The sequence below is a fragment of the Eumetopias jubatus genome, unplaced genomic scaffold (assembly GCF_037043125.1).
Source record: "Eumetopias jubatus isolate StellerSeaLion01/CBP00866 unplaced genomic scaffold, mEumJub1_p1.0 scaffold_3, whole genome shotgun sequence".
Taxonomy (NCBI): domain Eukaryota; kingdom Metazoa; phylum Chordata; class Mammalia; order Carnivora; family Otariidae; genus Eumetopias; species Eumetopias jubatus.
In genome coordinates this window covers 177,802,031-177,824,378 of record NW_028274809.1, presented here as the reverse complement: position 1 = coordinate 177,824,378, position 22,348 = coordinate 177,802,031, and the positions used below count along the sequence as shown (strand labels likewise).

Genomic DNA, 22,348 nt, shown 5'->3' with positions numbered 1-22,348 from the left:
GAGGGAGGTCACACTGAGACCCAGCAAGACAATTCAGGTTTCAGGAACCTAGGTTCAAGATGACATTGGATCAACAGCAGACAAATGTATACACTTCCTCCTATACCTGGGACGGACATACTTAGAGAAAGGCATTGGGCAGTGGTAAAAAGCTAGTATCCTGGAACCAGACAGACTGGATTAGAAAACCAGTTCTTCTGCTGACACCCTGCACATCCTTGGGCAAGTCACTGAAGCTTCAGTTCCATCATCTATAAACCAAGGACAATAATAACTACTCCAAAGGAGTGTCGTGATACAGGACTGCTTTAGATAATGGACGGGGACCTGGCAGAGTTCCTGTCCCATAGTACAAGCTATTATGGGACCATGATTATCATCACTAAAACTGAAGGAAAATCCATAGTATACATAGAACTAAGGAACGTGAACTTTAAATAAACACATGACAAGCAAATATTCCCAAGCTAGAACCTAATTGTATGTCCAAGAAGCACTACTCCAAGCCCAGTTCAATGAAAAAAGTCATAAATTAGAACCATATACAGAAGTGTATTTCTTTCAAAGTCTCCTTTGCAAGAGTTCAATGGAGCAAATTTTTAATAACACTTTACAATTAGATGAAAATCCTTCCTTGTTCAATTCTATTCCCTTACTAAACATATATAGAGAGTTTTGGTAATTTGATCTTCTGGCAATCCTATGAATTAATCTCTTAACTCCATTGCAGGGAAAGCATGGAAAATAAGTTAGCTTCTTTTAAAAGTTGATAAAACTGAAATTAGAAAATAAAACCATCAACTCCCGTCCGTGTCTTTGTTTTGCGCTCTGAGTCAGTGATTGTAGTGCCCTGAATAGCGTCTTCTCCTAAATTCATGTCCACGTGGAACCTCAGGATGTAACCTTATTTGGAAACAGGGTCTTTGCCAATGTAATTAAATTGAAAATGAAATTGAGATCATGCTGGATTGGGGTGGGCCCTAAATCTAAACAGAAATGTCCTTATAAGAGATAGAAAAGGACACACAGAGACTCAGGGAAGAAAAACCATGTGAAGAGTCAGAGAGCAAATTGAGGCACACAAGCCAGGAAGTCCCTGGAGCCACCATAACCTGGAAGACTCAAGAAAGGATACTCCCCCTAGAGCCTTCGGAGGGAATGGGCCTGGCCAACACTGATTTTGGACTTCTGGCCTCCAGAACCGTGAGAAAATAAATTTCTGTTGTTTTAAGACACCAAGTTTGAGGTAATTCGTTACAGCTGCTACTGGAAAATAAAACAGTGATTTTCTGAAATATTCAGTTCTTGCTATGCATTGTGATGGCCTCCAACAGCCATATTTTTACTCTCAAAAACCAAAGATAAGACTAAAGAGGAGAGGGTGGTAGAGGCCCTTTCCGGAACGTTTCCCCTTTAAGGAGCTGGGTGGATATAACCATGTTTTCTGGAACCTACTATTGACCCCACTTGTGTACTATTAGTGTAGACACTAACATGAAACTAACACAAAATAAGATTGGTTCCCATGGGCCAAGCGTCCTCCATAGATTTTATTCCAGACAAAAGGAAAAAGGCAGCATCACAATTGTGAGTGTTAGAAAGGTCTGGGGTTTCATTGTGAGAAACAATAAACATCATTTTAAAAAGCTCAAAGAGACGAGGTGCCTGGGTGGCTCAGTTGGTTAAGCGACTGCCTTCGGCTCAGGTCATGATCCTGGAGTCCCGGGATCGAGTCCCGCATCGGGCTCCCTGCTCAGCGGGGAGTCTGCTTCTCCCTCTGACCCTCCCCCCTCTCATGCTCTCTCTCTATCTCATTCTCTCTCTCAAATAAATAAATAAAATCTTTAAAAAAAAAAAGCTCAAAGAGGAGAGATATCTACATCGAAGCAATGCAGCTCCTACAGTAATGTTTCTACCTTCCATTTAAAGACAAATAAATTTTCCATGACAGCTCTTAATAGCCTCCATAGTTATTCACTGAACTTGCCCTCAAAATTACAGAGTAATAAAAGGATAATAGCATTTGACTGACTACAGAGGAAAAGTGCGCTTTTGCAATAAAGTGGCTGTTTCATCCCTCCCCCCCCCCCCCCACTCCCCGGGCTATGCAGTGAAGGTGCTCTATGTGCCTAAGGACTGAGGAATAGCAATAATGCATCTTTCATCATGACAATGCCATTTGGACTCTTCATTTATTTATCCATAGGATAGGACACTATTTCCCTTACTACAGACCTCATCTATATAAGCCAAATGTTTCAATGAGGACAGTCAAACTCTGAGTCTCTCAGATTAAACCACATGAACTGGCCCATAATCAACCATTTTAACCCACAAGAATGGCAACTACATAAATTACAATCTAATATTGTACTTCACTTATTATTATGTAAACTATAATAGGGGAATTTCTCTTTGAACCAAAATCAGGGGAGAAAAAAAGCATTAATTAGAAATTCGAAACTAAGGTTTAGATGTTTGAGAAGGAAAAGAGCCACAATAGGTGGAATAAACTGAGAAACATATTCTGAAATATTTACTTATCCATAGTTTTGAGATCGTAGAGTTAAAAATGAATGAATTCAGAACGGTGTTCACTTCTTCCTGTCTTCACTGCCACCCCTGCTGTTCAGGCCCCTGGTGGATCAGATGAGAAACTGTTTAACATTGTCTCTACTTCCTCTATGAATGCCCCTTCAACCATTCTTTTCAAAGCAGCTAGAGGGAACTTTTCAAAGCAAAGACCAAATGGATCAAGTCACTCCTTGCTTAAAACCTATCCGTGGCTTCCCTTACTTTTATACACACTCCAAGGTCCTTGCCGTGCCTTAGGAAACCCTGCATGATACGGTCCCTGCCAACGTCTCCCATTTGATATCCTTCCACTCCCCACCCTCCAGTCTTACGGTCCAGCTCTCAGATCCTGGATTACGCCAACCTTGGCGCTACCTACAGGACCCCAGCTCTCTGCATGGCTGGTTCCATAGACTTCAAGTTCCATTTTCATAATCTCTGGGCCCACTATCATCAACCAGTGATATTTTTATCTATCACAGCATCCTCTGTATTCCTTAATAATTTTCTTGATTTGTTTGTGTATGTATATACTATTTTGCATTACTTGTTTATTTTCTGGGTTTCTCCACTAGAATAGACTTTCCCTGGAGGCAAGGATCATGTCCATTTCCCTCAACATGGTATATCTAGTGCCTAGTAGAGTACCCAGCCCAAGGCCAGCACTCAGCAAATATTTTATGAATGAATGAATGATTCAAATTACAAAAATAAATGCTGGAAAAAAGTCAGTCTTTCTAAACCACAGAAGGGTACCTCAATCCACAGAAACAACACACTCGGCTTGTTTGCTGTGTTGTGTCATGGAATGCTCACGGGTGTATATATTCACACCTCTTCTTCTCTCACTACTCAGAGCTCCAATAACTTAATATGCAAACAGTAACACTCTTATTAAGTCTAACTTGATATGCAGAATCACTCAAACCAGACGTTTAAAAAAATCATTTTTCCACCACTCTTTCTTTCTACTACTGTGTTAACCTTGTAGTCACAGATCTTTGTGTAGACAGAGATCATTTTGGTAAGTTTTGTCTCATAATTCCAACTTTAACCCATTAATTCCATTATGAATTCTTTATAATTACCATCGCATAAGCATCTATCTGATCATGTAATTGATCTAGTCTCCAATCAGAATTAATTTGTTTTGTCTTTAAAAAAATCCTTCAAAGGAAAAAAACAAAAAGGCTTTCAGATTCAAATGCATAATAGCAAAATACCTAATATGAAATATCCCCACACTTCTCAGACCAAAACAAAGCTGAACCACGACCAGTCCCTTCACATAGACCACCCACCCTCCTCCCCTTCATCTCATTTTAGTCTCCAAGGCAAGACCCAAGGACTTTTTAAAAAAATCTCATAGCTTTTTGAATAAATATCGCTTGTAAAACTTTTAATAAGTAAGTCTAGAAACTATTTTCAAGTTCTAACGTACTTTTCACATAAGTTAATTTTATCAACAATTTCTTTGTTTTTCTCAGTTAACAATGTCTGAATCTAAGAAATTTCATAAAATCACCGGTAACCTCTGTGGTATTCTTCCAGCTTTTTATAAATGAGAGGAAATACCAAATCAAGACATGCGATTGTCTGCTAGCATTAGTTTCTGAAAAGTACAGCAATCCCTCTCTTATGTGCTTGGGATGTGTTCCAAGAACCCCAATGGATGCCTGAAACCACGGATAGCACTGAACCCTATATATAGTATGCTTTTTCCTGTACATACATACCTACGATAAAGTTTAATTTATAAATTAGGCACAGGAAGAGATGTACTACAATAACTCATAATAAAATAGGACAGTCATAACAATACACTGTAATAAAAGTTATGTGACTGTAGTCTCTCTCTCTCTGTCTCAAAAATATCTTATTGTCCTGTACTCACCCTTCTCGTGATGATGTGAGACATTAAAATGCCTACATGATGAGACGAAGTGAGGGGAACGACATGGGCATTGTGACTGAGCATTCAGCTACTACTGACCTCCTGATACATCAGGAGGAGGATCATGTGCTTCTGGGTCACGGTTGATGAAGGCTAAGTGAAACTACAGAAAGCAAGACCATGGATAAGGGCAAACTACTGTGTAGATTAAAGATAAATATTGTTTAGGCAGCAATACCAGAATAACCAAAAAGAAGATATAAGGCTGGAGCATTCCGAAAGAATGAAAACATAAACATCCAGCATAATTAAATAAACCTCGATAGAAAACCTAAATCCCAAGGGAAAAAATATTGGAAAATTCCAAGTGTATTCAGGCATCACATTAAAAAAAAATATTCTTGGTCTGTGTAATACCAAAATCCAACTCTATAGGTTCAAGAAGCAGATTTCCCTCAAATTAGCATGATTGGGAGAAATTCAATTTCCCAGTACTAACCAAGGACAGGTTTATAAAGCAAATAGGTAATACAGTCTTCACAAGGTCACTATTAAACTATTCGCGAGCTATGGTGACTGGAAGAGGAATGAGAAACTGGGAGCCAACTTCTCTCAGTACATTAATAAAAATTTCTTTTACAGATGAGTTAGTTGAAAAGATCTTAAATAAATAGTAAATACACTGGTGAGATGGTCATAGGACATGCTGGAAAAGTCTAGCACTCCTCAAGCCCGCATACATGTCAGACATCCGGTCTTTCCCATTGATCTGAGCTGTAATCTTAAATCTTTCTCAACACAGGACTCCAGACAGCAATTATGGATTGATCTGAACCACTGGAAATATATCTTTAGTGTGAGAGGAATCTCAGAGAGAGAGAGAGAGAGAGAGAGAGAGAGAGAGAGAGAGCGGGCTGTGGGTGGAGAGAGACTAAATAAGGGATGGGACTGTGAAGGAAATGTTCTGCTTCAGGAAAGTCAGGACAACGTACAAAGAGTCCAAAAGGAAATGCGATAATCCTGAAGACCAACTTAGCTTCATCCACCATTTCTTTTGGGAATACTCTGGACACAGAAATTTAATTTGCTTCTAGAAACATGAATGATACTCCCTCTAATAAAAGTTGTAAGACGATATGGTAATTTTAAGACATACAGATGCACAGAATTTTTTATGTCTTTATAAAGTGATTTTACTGGCAACACAGCCTGAGAAACCTAATGGTTCATAAATTAGATATTTTCTTTTCTCTAGTACTATTTAATAAATTATGACAACATAACTGCCAACAACTTTTTCACAGAATCACAGGTTAAGCAATAATAATATAGACATTAAATTATTTTGTGGTACTAGATTCATTAATTCAAATATAGAAGACATCTCCATTAAAGATTATGAAGAATTACATTAAGTCAATAAGGGGGGAAAAAAAAGCTAAAGTCAATTTTTAAGTTAAATGTGAGAGTTCTCATTTGAAATAAAAATTCTGAAGCATTCATATTCAATCAATAATTAATCCCAACATTCAATAAGGAATGAAAAATAATGGCCCGTCATATCGTATCTAGGATTCAAGATAATTAGAAAGCATTATAGTTGAATGCCTATTACAGTTCACTGAGCAGATGTGCATGCTAAAGTCACGTTACATTACAATGCTGATCAACATCAGCATTAGTAAGGAATCAGTCAAAACATCAACTGGAAGACTGCCCCGTGATCTTGTCCAAATGTTGGGAAGTAGAATTTTTTCCTTCAATGTGATTTTCTAAATCAGGTTTTAAAATATACACATATTGATGAAAAATATATATTCATTCAAACAAATTCAAGTTACACAGTATGTCTTTGTTTCCATAAAACTGAAGTATTTCAAATTCTTTCATCACTGAAGAGCCAAGAAAGTAACAGATTCAAAGTGATTAATTAAGCTTCTGGCACAATAATTGGCAAATAGTAAGCACCAAAATGTATGTATCAGCAGGTTGAGAGAATGAATGAAACAGGATGATGTGGTGAGAAAATCCCAGGATTAAAATTAAGAAAGCCTGCATTCTTTTGCCACTTCTATAATTAATCCTGTGGAATGACACTGGGCAAGTTAGAGAAATCCATTATACTTCTGTTTCTTCATCTATGAAATTAGAAAACTGAGCAAGGTGATATATAAGATCGCTTCCATCACTGTGATTTCATGACACGTTACCAGACAGAAGGCAAGTTTCATCTTCTACATGTCTCAGTGAAAGGTATTACCCATAAGAAATCCTGACCCAGGCAATGAAAACAATGCTCAATTTTTATTTCAGTGAGCTATGTATTAGCCAATAACCATACTGCTCCTCTCAAAATTATTTTAAAGACTTGATAGTCATGATTTAAAATTTAGCTTATTAGATAATGCCTTCTTAAAATCCTTCCCTTTATGAAAGTGCAGAGTACCCTGTTCATAAACAACTCCACCCTAAACTCTCTCCGTAAAGATTTTGCCTTGAGCAATGACACTATCAGTTATGAGTAAATAGGATGACAGTGTCCACTGTGTAGAGAAAAAAAGACATCACAAATACTAAAGAAGAGGATAAACCGTGATCTCAGGTACAAAAGATGATTCTAGCATTCTTTGTCAATATATTTCCCTCTTAATGTGAAATGATTTGATTTCTAGTTATCTTCTTCTTTAAGAAGTCATTAACCATGGAACACTACATCAAAAACTAATGATGTAATGTATGGTGATTAAACATAATAAAATAAAAATTAAAAAAAGAAGTCATTAATTTTACCATTAGCAGCTTATAAACATAAATCTTAAGACTAGTCTATAGGATACACTTTCAAATTAAAAATTACCAGTGAGACAGTTACGATAAAAATCTAGATCATAATTCAATAGAATGCCACCTTGTGTGTGAAGAGACTTCAAGAGATTATCTGGAGTTAATCTAGACCAATCTAGACAAGTCAATGAACACAGAGGCAGTGACCAATAAGTATCTGTTGAATGAATGAATACATGAACCAATATTGCATGAAGCACATTTAACAGAGTCAGTGTAACACAATTACCTCACCTTACAATGAGTAAGGAAGGAGAAAAAGAAAGAGGAGAAAAGCCAAGGACAAAAAGAAGAAAATTAGAGGCATGGAGTACAGACCACTAATGTTACCAACAATTTCCCTGACTGCCATTCCATGACAGTAACTCCCCTATTTTCAACTACAGACAATAACTGGCTATTTTCTTCAAAAACATCTCTGGCTATTGATGCTCCTTAAGGGTAGCTACATCTGAGGCAAATCACAATGTTCCTTTTAAGTGTTCAAGAAGATAATCCTAAAAAGTCAAAAGGAATTTGACTTCTTATTCTCTAGATCTTTGAGAACACGAAGAATAATTTAGTGAGGAAGCTTCTCTTTACACATCTCCCCAGGATGTATTCTAGAACGTTTGTATGACCCTACACATTCTTCTGTTGGAATCTTTATTTCTAAATGTCCAAAAAACATCAGCTTATTCAGAATTTATCCTAGCTACACTTCCCCAATATTCCCTGGTCTTCAATGCACTTCAGTGCTTAGCTGCAAAATTTAGGTGTAGGTATTTAATGAAACCAATCTTTATAACTCTCCTGTAATGGATTTTCCTCACAATTTTTTATGCTGCTAATTTAATTAGCTAAAATCATTTCTGTGATTTAAAACTTACCTATAATTTCTTTCCATTTTTCTCATCAGCAAATTTTAAGCTTAAGTTGATAAACATAGGCAATGAGAAGGATTCTTTCTCTTGAATATCAAGAACATAAATAACATGTAAATATTCCTTGCCAACATCTCCCACTTAAAGGTATCATCCAACATTACCTTACCCTTGCTAGGAGATGAGCAAGGAGATATTTATACAATTCTTTTTTTTTTTTTTTTTTTTGAGGAAGGGTTTAAGCTGTTCAACTATTCTATAACCAAAAGCAAAATTCTTGGTTGTTTCTCTAATTACTTAATCTCATTGTTTTAGGAACTATTGGCAGCATTTTGTTTCATTAGTTAGACCCTACACACCAAATTGTCATGGTCTATGGGCAATGTATGAGATTAATAAAAGCTACATGCATTTATTTTTCCACTGCTCAAAAACTGGAGGTATAAAAAAAGCAACTGAACTAAAAAGACAATCCATTTGAATATTCTTCACAGTCTTATGGTATTCAATAGCATTATGAGGGTATCCTATCCCATATTTTAGAGAACTAAGGATACTGGATCAGAAAAATTAGAACCTAGGTTCTGTAAACTCCAGGAGTATATAAGATTATCAATAATGACAATTCATCATGTATATTTTGACTTTTTCATTTACTCCTGCTTCCTTTGAAAAAGTTATTAGTACATATGTAAGAAATTGAAATGTACCTATTGATATAGAAAACCAGTCACTCATTTTTGTCCATCCAGTTATTTTAAGTTCTTACTAGATTTCTGATATAGACCAATAAAACATTTTAAGACACACTCAGTGGAAACTAGTGAATACTATACATTAGAGATACAACAAACAGTAAGATGTATTAATTCCTCATTTTCAGGTAATTCTCGGCCTAGTGTTACAGACACGTTTACTCACTGTGTAAGTAGTGGGGTAAATGGTAAATTACACGGATGTAGTCTGGGCTATAATGAAGCTCACTGTCTATCTCAATGCTTCTCAGTGGAGAAGATACTGTACCCTAGGGTGCGTTTTGGAAATTTGCAGCGGCCATTTCTACCTTGTAGTCAAAGTACTCTTAAGCATTTAATATTGAAAATCTTAGTTTATAAGTAAAATGTAAAATAGTTTTATTTTATTTCCCTATATATTACAGATGGGGAGAAACATTGATATTTAAAAATAAGATAGGTAGGTCACATAACTAAGGATTCCGTGTTAAGATAATAACAGGGCATTACAAAATGTTTATTATAAGAGGGGGACATACGGTCTAGGAGTGAGAAGCACAAATCTAGAGAGATAGACACGTGAACCTATAAAAATACAGGAGGAAACATACTCAGTGCTAAAACATCATTATACACAAAGTGCCAAAAGGACACGAAATACAGAGTAACTACCTGAGGAATTAAGAAATGCACTGCAAGGAAGACACGCTGAAACTGGGCTTCAAAAGGCAAATGAGGGTTTCCAGCTAGAGAAGTACAAAAACCAGCCTCAGCTGAGGGAAGAACAACAAAGGCACCACGTTGTAGAAGGAAAAACAGAAGAGCAAACAATTGAGCCAGAGGATGAAGTTAATATGTTAGCCTGGAGCTGGTGGCTGTATTTCATACTAAGGAGTGCCATGTTTATCAAGCAGGTAGTAGGAAGTCATCAAATTGCCGAAAAATTTCTCTGGCCATTTCTGATTTCAAAAATGTACAATTATGTTCAATCCTTTGCCTAGAGAAATAATTATTAGAGTCGTGGTATTTATATTTTCCTTACTATATTATTTCAAAGGCTTAGTTATTCTGCTACAGGCTTTTAAAATACCTTAAAATGTTCAAAGCAAGACCATGATTTTTTAATGCAAAAAAAAAGGAAATCAGAGAAGGAATATTGAGCTTAAATTTACAGGGTTATTTCAAAAATATATCTTTGAAAATGTTATTCCACATGAAAATGCAACCAATTGACTTGAATTAAAATACACATTTGTTTGATTAACTTTTCAATTTTACCCTGTTGCTTCCTTTATAGCAAAAGGTGCTCCTTTTGAAATACAGACTTCATTTTGGAAGTTTCCAGAGGAAATGGTTTATTAAAAATTCTATTTTAGATAGCATAGATGTTTCATTTATCTCCTATTTTGGATAAGAGTATGGGGTGAGGACCCAACAGAGGATTTAAAATCAGTTTCTTAACAAGGAGATACACATGTGGAAATTGATTTACATCAAACCAAACTGAAGCCAAGGAGCTACAGCAATAACAAAAGAACCTCTTTTTGCTTCACAGCATTTTATCCTAGAACTGCTACTGGAACACTGCTACTCACAAAAGGAGCTCTGAAGTAGATGGATTCCTTTTTGTTTTATCACTGTTTTCTCAAACCAGACCAATGAACTCTCCACCCCTGACCCTTTACACCAGGCTGACCCTCCCACAAACTAATCTCTGTAGGGCTCATAAAAGCAAGCTGTAAACTCCAACGGTTGTCCAGTCTAGGGTATAGCTCAGGACCCTCCCTACTTTCTTGCCCCTTTCCTGACACTAAACACGTCAACATTCTTTTCTCATCCACCTTGACCGGGACACAGAGCTTCACACCCTCTGTGATTTGGGTCATCACAAGTTTCTGCTCCTGACTTCTTGAACTTTTCATACAGATTTTGGCTAAGGAAGTCATGGGAGATTAGTTTTAGAGCTTCAATGTATCTACAGCCCATCCCAACCTGAAACAGAGAGTGTCTTTCTGCACTGCAGAGCTACTGGGAAATACTCAGTGGTCTTTCCTGCACTCGTAGCCTGTTCTAAGGTCTGTGTGTATGTGTGTGTATGTGTGTGTGTGTCTCTGTAAATATATATATGTACAACTCTCTAGGCTAGAAATAAGGATTAAGCTTATTTGAAGGCTACATTTTAGAAGAGAAATTATTTAGGTAGGAAAGAGCAAGGCAAAGAAATTAATAAAAGACAGCCGTCTGAAAATGTTAAATTAAAATTACTCATATTTTTAATGATTGTTCACACATTCACCTATTCATTTTCTATGTATTTATAAAACGAAACTGAAATAGCTGTGCTGTGCACATAGGAATGTTTGGAAATGCCTAATGTGAGCACAGCTTCAACAGTGTTTTACCTATACAGATATATACCCTTCATTCTACTGAGTGTGTTCCCATGGAAAGAGTGAGTAGAGAAAAAAAAGAAGTAAACGCAGGAGAGAAAAAGATAGTTCAAACGGAAAACGAAAACTGATATAGAAATAAGTTTTTATATGGAGAGTTGCTGGCCATAAAATACAAACCGAAATTATATAGCAGCTAGATCTCCAAGTGAAGATGTTTAACCAACGTTTATAAAGTTGTCAAATGTTCTCCTGTTTTGCCAAAGCTTGTATATATTGCTACACCCTAATGGCCCAGAAGACGACCATATGAAGCACAAACAAAGCAAAACAAAGGGCTTGACAAGAGCTCAATAACACTGGTATTTGTCCTTACAGACCAAGGCAGTATTTGAGCAGAATTAACCTATTTGATTTCATTATGTAAATTTTAACTTCCACCAGGAGGTTGGAAAAACCCAATCCTGAATGTGTTTTTGAAATTAATTTCCTGTCTATTACTGTACTCACTCACTTACTTTGATTGCATGCTTTATACTGTGACTATTACAAATTAAAAAGATTGTTGGGTTACATGAGTCCAGTGAAAGCAGCTCAAAATATCTTGACACCATGACTTCCACAGCTCTAGCGCTCACAATAACAACAACCAAGGCAGAGACCAATGTTCCACGGAGGGCCTCTGTTCTCGCCGCTTCTCCACATGCATAGACAATATCTGCAAACAGGCCCAGGAAAGGACCGCCTTGTCCTCACCAACCTCCTCCCTCCTCACCAAAAAAATGCCAAATGCATCATCGACTCCTTAAATAACCAGGGCTGCAGTCAGCCATACTGTGAGGTAGCCCACTGCCTATCACGTATCCATAATGTACAAACCAGTGTTTGTGCTTATTATTTTTACTGTTCTCATTTCACTCTCAGGAATGAATAAGAAAGATCCCTGGATTCATCCGTTATATTTTGCTTTAGGGAGTGTGCAAGTAGGGAATGCCCTAGGTCTGCCCTGCTTCCCATTTTATCCAACTTCTGCTGTCAGTTGCAGGAAAGTTGTAAAATCCATTGGCCAGGCCCAGGAAGCTGTTATGAAAGAGGAGCCACAAGAAGCAGGCAGAGCTGCCAGAAGCCCCGCTCACTATCGGCCCCTTTGCCTGTTGTACACATTGTATAGCCAGGCTGGCCATTGGGCCAAGGGCCCTCCCTATAAGCTGCCGTGGGGAAAGGCAGGGGATGAGAAGGAGTCATTCTTCCTTGCAGTTGTAAGACAGTGCCAGGAGTACACTAGAGGATTTATGATGACCCACATTCCGCTCTTCCTTGTACACATTCGTGGGGGTGGGGGACAGTGCACAGGAAGACCCAGATACACTCGGACAGCCACATACCAGTGTTTAACCATATACACCATCTAATATTTAAGCACAGCTGAGATAAAAAGGAATTCTCCTTCTGCATTTTGGAAAATACGTGTTCTTTAAGCAGTGCTCAATGTTAATGGCATAATCTCTCCCACTCTTGGCTTTGCTTTGTCATTACATTACTGCACACAAACAGAGTAACTGGTTCACCTCCCTTAAAGCCATTGTTTTGTTTGCTCTTATGCATTCCAAAAATAGAGTCTAGACTTTTAGTGTCACTTACAGCCGCGTAAGAAGAATAATCAAGAAAATAATAATTTATGAATAATTAATTAGGCCTGATATCATATTAGAGAGGAGCTGTTTTTAATTTACAAAGGCCAGGATACCAGGGTATTTCACAGTGACAAGCACGCAGCATTGAAAGGGGCTGACTGACAGACGGATGGACTGCTTGTCAATGACTATACCATCACTGACTGGACTCCACTGTATTCCTCAAAGACAGAACAATTAGAGATGAAATCACAGACCAAAGGCATCAGAACATGACACATATCTCGGGACATAAGGCTAATTGTGAATTCACAGGAAGATGACAATTATCCCTAAACTTACCTTCACTTTAAGCTTAACACACCAACACTACTATGAAAAATGTGATCACCATAGGTATACTAAACTGATGAAGAAGACAGGTAGGAAAACTATGATAGTAATTGCTTAATATTTTAGTTTCATGATCTTTTTTTTCTTAGTTCTATTCAACCTACCTCTAAAATAAAGGAGGACGAGACTAGAAGACATAGAATAATTGAGGGACAGTGACACTAATTCCAAATTTCCAAATAACAGCAAAGACCACATTAATAATGTTTAAGTTAAGCCACCTCTGAGCTCTCTCTTGCCCCTCCTCCCCCCTCTTCCACGACCTAAGACCTGATCCCTGGAGTCACTCCCACCCCCAAGGCAAAGACAAAACTCTGTTGCAAAAGACAACACCCTGGTCAGACACTGAGAGAGGTAGAATCATGAATGATCTTATTACTCATCGACTTCCCATGGGAATTGTGTTTGAACATGGGGAACATTCTTAATCAGGGCTCCTAATTCTAGTTTGGGTTCTTCCACCAGCTCTGTGATTCTTAGGCTTTCCATTGTAACAAAGGTGTTGGAATAGGTAGATGTTTTCTAAAGTCCTTGCCAGACTAAATTATTTTATTTATTTCAGAAGTTCCCAATGTTTACTCCAACCACCAGAAAAATGGTAATTATGAAATGTGAGAGAGGTGCTGATTATTGCTACAATGGCATCATATTAAAATATTTAAACGGACAAAATTAACACATACACCTTAAATTCACACAGTGCTGTACGTCAAATATATTTACATTTTTTTAAAAAAAGCTCCGAATCCTGAGTGTTTATTGAAATCAGTATGGATACTCTGAAAAAGATTGATTTCAGAATTCTAATGTGGACTCACTGAATCAGAACCTCCTTGTATGACTGCCCCAAATGATCTAAAAGATCTCCAGGTGATTCTGATGATCCTGATGATGTCAGTTACTGCACTGGGTCCCTAGATTATAAAATCCTTGAGGGCAGCAAGTGTACCCTGTGCAACCTGAAATCTCTGTACAGAGGGCCTTAGAATATTGGAGGCACTCGGTAACTTAACTGCTTGATGGTTGCCCATCTGCTAAACAGAACTTGCAGTTTTTGGTTGTTACTGAACTCAGTAGAAAGAGAAAGAAGATCTATAATAAAGGCAAAAAAGTATGTTTATTTAATGTCACATATTTATAAATACACAAAACTGGCCTCCGCTGTAACTAAACAGAGATATAAATCATAAATCATGAATTAACTATGGATTCACATAAACTTTTTTAGTTCATCATATTTTTTGAATGGCTCATTCTTATAGACATTGGTTTTAGCATTTATTTTATTAATCTGACCTACATTGTTAGCTTTAGAGTTCACTGTGATGGAGGACATATTAATCAAAGCAAAATGGAGTTTTGAAGAGAGAGACTCTCGTGGATTAAACACACGGGTCATTCTGATTTATTTTCATTAAGTCACTCATTATTTTTTCTTGATTTGTTTGCTTTTCAGTTGCCAGAGGAATTAAAAGTGAAAATACAAGCTGATGTAAATCTGTCTCTGAATTAGATCCCTGTTTAGAGTCTAGCAACAATGTCAAACATCCCCTACTAGGAAGCTATTAATTCTGGAAGCAGAGGCTCAGAATGAAGAAAGGAGGTTGTGTATTAGTGTTTATTTCGTTATGATGTGAAATGCGCTCCTCTGCATTTAAATGGACAGAAAGAGACCAAAGCATTAACTTGGGGTTCATTAAAAGTAAGCATGAGCCTGTCCATTCATTACATTCCCCCCAAAATCTCCTCTGGTGAAAAACAAAATCACTAACACAAACAGCTGGGTATGAGTGACGCCATGCTGCCTGAATACCATTGTTTCATAGGTTTAATGTCACTTTTGTACTATTATATACCACAGAGAGAGATGTTGAGTTGCATCCAGCAGGGTGGCTAACATTCTGTAGCTAATTGCGTATAGCTCCATGACAGTACTGAAGGAAGGACAACGCTGTATATGTCTCAGAAGGGAATAGAAAGATATTTTGTTTATAGTCACCCATCTGTCTGGTCACAATAGAATTACATATGAATACAAGCCACTGTTCAGTGTGTCCTTCAAGAATGATTTTCTCATTATAAGCAGTCTATTGGCTACCTCTCAGTACAGGCGACTGGACACCGTCTCTATCTTCTTCACGGATAACACATCTGTTATTCTAAGGCTTCAATCAAAATGAAGTCTTTCTAATAGACTCCATAATCATAAAGAAAATATTGCTTTGTAGGATAAAGGCTAAATTCAAATTAAAAAAAAAGGTTTCAGGAGAGCAAAATAAAAAATCAAATGCTTACATTTAAATTCTTCTGTGCCTGTTTTGTTCTGTGGCTAAAATAACAGAATGCACACTAACCTGCACTGGAAAGGGTCTAAAACAGTATCTACCCCATAATCCTCACTTTGTAGCTGAGGAAGTGAGGTTCAGAGGTTAAATAGCTTGCCTAAAGTTCAGAGTGAACGACAGAACCTAGGTCTCCCAAAACCCAGGGTCTAGGTATCAATAAGCAAGCAGATTCAGTTGAAAAACTGTTCAATCCATTTCTTCTCACTGACGCCACTGAAATATTAATAGAGCCTTAGAGACCCAGAGAGAATGACATAAAAGCAAAAGCAAGTAAACAAATGGTAGATAAGCCATCTCCTACAAAGTAACAGAATCTCTACCTCTCTTAAGGCATCTGAAACTCTCTACCTTGTTACTACAAATCTTTCTTTACAAATTGTATCTTACCTATTCAACACCAAGGCCTATATCCAAATCATCACTTGTGTACTATAAAGTCTTCTGTGTTTAGTAGGCATTTGGCATACATATAAATTGAAAGGATGAAAGAACAAATGAATTAATGAAAGCAAAATCCATCAGAGTTAAGCGAGTATCAAAGTAAATCTTTTTTCCATCAAGCCAGAAATAGGCTAACAAATAACCCAATGAATATTTTACTAATGTGAGACTGAAGTAGCCCAAAGTCCCACAGTTCAACTTGGCTACTTGGAGAATATAGTAAGGGGAATAGGGATCTTTTGTTACAGTCTCTGGTCTAATAGAGATAAGAATAAATATGAATTCTTAATGACATTAGATTTATCTACATCTCTGTCTTTTTTTTTTTTTTTTTTTTTTTGGCTGGGTACAGTATACTTTATTGATGGTACATGACAAGGTAGGGCTCCCCAAGCCCCTCCCCTTTTTCAGGGGGTCTGGGATGGAAACGGTGGAGGTCGGGAGATTCTCAGTGTTTTGCGGGATAAGTTGGGGCAGGGACTCCCCAGCAGCTGAGGGCCTCTCTCTTCCTCTTGCTCTCGCTGGGGCTGGTGGTCCAGGGGGCTCTTACTCCTTGGAGGCCATGTGGACCATAAGGTCCACCACCCGGTTGCTGTAGCCGAATTCATTGTCATACCAGGAAATGAGCTTGACAAAGTGGTCGTTGAGAGCAATGCCAGCCCCGGCATCGAAGGTGGAGGAGTGGGTGTCACTGTTGAAGTCGCAGGAGACGACCTGGTCCTCAGTGTACCCCAGGATGCCCTTGAGGGGGCCCTCTGACGCCTGCTTCACCACCTTCTTGATGTCGTCATATTTGGCAGCTTTCTCCAGGCGGCAGGTCAGATCCACAACAGACACGTTGGGGGTGGGGACACGGAAGGCCATGCCAGTGAGCTTCCCGTTCAGCTCAGGGATGACCTTGCCCACAGCCTTGGCAGCACCAGTGGAAGCAGGGATGATGTTCTGGGCAGCCCCTCGGCCGTCGCGCCACAGCTTCCCAGAGGGACCGTCCATGGTCTTCTGGGTGGCAGTGATGGCATGGACGGTGGTCATGAGTCCCTCCACGATGCCGAAGTTGTCATGGATGACCTTGGCCAGAGGAGCCAAGCAGTTGGTGGTGCAGGAGGCATTGCTGACAATCTTGAGGGAGTTGTCATACTTCTCGTGGTTCACACCCATCACGAACATGGGGGCGTCGGCAGAGGGAGCAGAGATGATGACCCTCTTGGCCCCGCCCTTCAAGTGGGCCCCAGGCTTCTCCATGGTGGTGAAGACCCCAGTGGACTCCACAACATACTCAGCACCAGCATCACCCCACTTGATGTTGGCGGGATCTCGCTCCTGGAAGATGGAGATGGACTTTCCATTGATGACAAGCTTCCCGTTCTCAGCCTTGACTGTACCGTGGAATTTGCCATGGGTGGAATCATACTGGAACATGTAGACCATGTAGTTGAGATCAATGAAGGGATCATTGATGGCGACAATATCCACTTTGCCAGAGTTAAAAGCAGCCCTGGTGACCAGGCGCCCAATACGGCCAAATCCATTCACTCCAACCCTCACCATCGTGTCTCAGGGACGCGGCTGGCACTGCACCAGAATTCGCGGCTGTCTGTCGAACGGGGAGGAGCAGAGAGCCTACATCTCTGTTCTTGAGGGTCTTTTTGCCCATGCACAGAAGTACTCCATCAGCTCTTGGTTTCCCTTATGGACTTATTACCAAGTGATAACATTGCCTTCCATTTTGCTCTGTCTATACACATTAGCGTCCCAGTTTCCCGCATAGACTTATTGCTACCAGATATTCAATTATACTGCTATGTGTTTATTTGCTCATTGTATAAAATATAAGCTCTGTGAAAGCAAAGAGTTATCTTGTTCATCTTGTGCACTCAGTTCCCAGTACCTTACACATGAATTGAATGAATAAATCAGTTGAATGAAATGGTTCATTGAGAGGTTAAATTATAAGAAACCCTCAAATTTCAAATGTTATTTTCCCAACAAACTACTTATTATGCTTATTATACTGATAAGACTCTGTGGAATAATTGGTTTCTATATAATCTAAATTACATTGTTTGATAATAAGAACAAGTATTATCTCTTATTATTGCATAAATAGTTTACCCCAAATCTAAGTTAACTAGATTTGGATGATAAAATCCATTTAATATAATCCTTCATAATCTCCCTGCTATCAACAGCAGGCTCTATGACATCCACCTGAAGGCTATTACACCAAGCTTCTTTCTCAAACAAAATATATTCTTAGTCTTTACACTCCCTACCAACACAACTAGATCCATGTTATCTTTGGAATAGGTAATAAAAATGCCAAGAATTATTTTAAATTTCAACCTAGATTCGAAAAACAGAATAAAACATCAGTAATTACCATCATATAGCTGCAGACTCTGCTTTATCAACAATACAAAAGTAAGAAATTATCGATTACCTGTTAGTGTTCACCTAAATTACCTATTTTCACAAACTCTCTTTTCAATTTATCAAAGGGAGGGTCATTTTGATTGGCAACCTAAACAAGTCAATACAGTGGGAATAAGTGCTGTCTCTGTAAATGACCATGGGAGTGCAAGATAGTGACCCATCCTGAATTTTTTTTTCCTAAAGGAGGAATTACAACTTAATTAATACCTGCATGTAAATTACTTTGTTAAACAATAACCAAGATTATCCTTCATTATTACATTAAAGATCTGTCCATAATCTACGTGAACCAGATTTGGCTGTTTAAATCCACTTAACATAATCCTTGGTAATTTGCCTGGCACATGTGACAGGCTTTGTGGACACCCATCCAAAGTTTATTTCAGTCATCCACAAGCCTCATGCTCAATAGCAGAAGCCTGGCTTTTTAAAGAAGTCATACATGATTTAACTGACCCTAGAACTGTACTACATCTAGATTTCTAATGATTGAACAATCAATCCCCTTAGTATGTTTGATCTTCTATGCTTTTAACTGAAAAATCTGTCTTATTTTCCCTTGCTTAAATACAACTATTCTTAATCAGTGTTTCTAATGAGCTAATATGAGTTCAAATTATAAGATTATTTTATAAGTCTACCTTATTGAAGAAATAAAAGGGAGATGTTGAGTTGGAAGTGTTTATGTTTGACATATACAATGAATAAATAGTGGCAGAACATTCTGCTTTAAACCTATTTCTGTGTTTGCACAAATTCTTAACATTTCCAGATAGTCCAAAATTTTTATGTTATCCAGAGACCCAAAGGACATGCCGATTCTGGGACTTTAATTAAAAATTTAAAAAGGGTTTTCATTGCAGTATGATGACAACTGTCTAGAATAATGAATGCAACATTGTACCTTGTCTCCTCTAGAATTTAAAGACATCTATCCCTAAAGCTCTGGGCACGATTGAAAGGCTGACAGAGAAAGATAGGTTAATGTGTGTCATTTAAGTGAATCTGAAGAGTAATTCTTTGCTGCTTTAGAGGGAATGTCTACTGGCATTTCAAAAAAATAATAATACAATAATGTCACAATCTGCATAATCACTTGTCAGTTAGATTGGGTATAGCAGGCCATGAAGAAAACTGATTGTTTGAAATACACTGTCTTGTTAGATACAGATTTAATGATGATAATTTTAAAGCTAAGAATATTAACAAAAAGGTTGATTGAAGCTTTTGAACGTTTCTTTTTATAGTTCTGGTATTTTCACTCCTTCTTGTGTAGTACTGACAGTTTTTTCTCAAGTGGCAAAAGCGTTTAAATAGTTGTTTCAAATGTCATTAAAATAACAGCAAATGTGAACAATGGGCATACTTTTAGGTTTCTAATTCCGCTTAAACTAGAATATCCAAACATGATTATCACCAACTAGTATTTTATATATTAATGACCTTACATGCTGGAGCTATCAATGCTATTGCAATAAAAATGAGAGACTACAATGGCAAAATTCTATTTTTATTCCTACTTTTGAAAAATAAAACAGAATTTAAACCACAATGTAAAAATATTCATTTTTGATGTATGTACATTTAGGATTGCTATATATTCTTGGTGGACTTATTTCATACTATAGATATTCTTGCTCAATTTGGATTAACATTACATGATATCTCTTTTTCCATCTTATTTTGGTGAGTTTCTTGTAGACAGCATCAAGTTGGATTATGTTTTGAAATTAATTCCAACAATCTCTGTCTTTTAATCGGTATATTTGCACCATTTACATTTAATGTAATTATGGATATATCAGGGCTTAATCTGTAGTATCAGTGGAGAACACATGAGGAACCTGTACTTCTACCCCCACCCACTAGTAACGATATACTTCTCCCCTTCTCCCTGGGGTGGCATCAGAAGAGGCTGGTAAAGAGTAAGCACTTCACCACCTCCCACTAGTAAGGAGGCAACCCCTCCTTCTACAGTGCCAGTGGAGGCCATATGGGGACCCAGGACCCCTAGCAAACACCAATCAAAAGAAAGCAGGAGTATATATTTTAATGTCAGATAAAGTAGAGTTTTGAGCAAAGAAAATTACCAAAGACAGAGAAAGACATTACACAATTTTGAAAAGGTCAGTTCATCAACAAGACATAGCAATCTTAAATGTGTATGCACCAAACAACAGAGCTGTAAAATATGTGAAACAAAAACAAACAGAAAAGGAAAACAGACAAATTGACAATTGCAGTTGGAGATGCCAACAACAGTTTCTCGACAGTTAGTAGAACAACTAGACAGAAATTCAGCAAGGATACAGAAGAACTCAAAACACTATTAAACAAAGGGAATTAATTGACATTAATGAAACAATAGTGGAATGCATATTGTTCTCAAGTGCCCACAGAACATTTACCAAGATAGCCCATATCCTGGACCATAAAACAAAACACAAACCTCAAAAAAACTGAAAGAATTAAAAACGTCCAGAATATATTCTCTAACTGCAATGGAATGACAGTAGATATCAGTAATAGAAAGATAAGAGGAAAAAGTCTCTAAATGCTTGAAAACTAAGCAACACACCTCTATACAATTCTTGCGTCAAAGAAGAACTTTCAAGGGAATCTTTTTTTGGATGCATTAATCTGAATAAAAATCAAAACAGAACGTACCAAAACTTGTGACAAACAGCTAAAGCAGTCCTGAGAGGAGAATTTATAGCATTCAAAAGATATATTATAAAGAAGGGAAACTTCATCAATACTCTAGATGCCCACCTCAAGAATTTAGAGATATAAGAGCAATATAAACCCAAAGTGAACAGAAGAAAGGAAATAATAAAGATAACAGCAGAAATCAATGAAACAGAGAAAAGAAATACAATAGAAACTATCAGTGAGAGATTGAGAGGGATCTCTGGAAAGACCAATAAAATGCACAAACCTTTAGCAAAATTAACAAAGGAAAATTTTTCAGAAGAAATTTTGTTAGAGAAACAAATTACCAATATCAGGAATGAAACAGGGCATATTCACAGGGGTATCACTTGCTTCTCTTTGTGATATTTAATCCCTAGTACCAGGGTAATTGTTGCACAATTAATATTATTCTTCAAGAAGAGCGGAATTTCTTTCTGATAGCAGTTTTGGGTTGTTTTTTTTTTTTAAGATTTATTTATTTATTTGACAGGGAGAGAGCACAAGCAGGGGGGAGCAGCAACTAGAAGGTGAGGGAGAAGCAGGCTCCCCACTGAGCAGGGAGCCTGACGTGGGGCTCCATCCCAGGACCCCGGGATCATGACCTGAGCCAAAGGCAGACGCTTCACTGACTGAGCCACCCAGGCGCCCCTCTGATAGCAGTTTTAAAAGTTCAAGCTCCTACAGGAGGAATTCGGAATGTGCAGTTCTTTTTTACTTAGATTTCATTACTGCAACCTCAACTAAGCAATGAAATGCTTTTTGGTGATGATGAAACTTTAAGGTTGAAAATACAAAAAATGGATAAGCTTCCCGCGGGCTGGGACATTGTTTCTTTTGTAATCACCAGCACATTCCCAGCATCAAGAATAGTGTCCACTGTATCTTAGAGACAGTCAATATTTGCTAAATGAATAATTGAAGGAATTAAAAATTGGAAGAGGTACAAACAGTATAAATTTAAAAACAGACTAGAAGTTTAGATAAATGTTTGATTTACTTGATTTTAGTAAAAAGAAATCCATAAATCAGAGCAAAAGTCATTGGAAGGGCAGAAAAGTTGGGGATGAAATTTGGCTTATGAATAAATATGACCAATTCTTGCTCAAACT

General features: G+C 37.7%; 1 protein-coding gene and 1 pseudogene across 2 annotated transcripts in view; both read right to left on the bottom strand.

The window, feature by feature from the left end:
* Nucleotides 1-22,348, bottom strand: part of GPC6 (glypican 6) — a 1,069,763-nt gene that overhangs the window by 927,339 nt on the left and 120,076 nt on the right. The window lies entirely within an intron of this gene.
* Nucleotides 16,574-17,675, bottom strand: LOC114215860 (glyceraldehyde-3-phosphate dehydrogenase pseudogene; annotated as a pseudogene).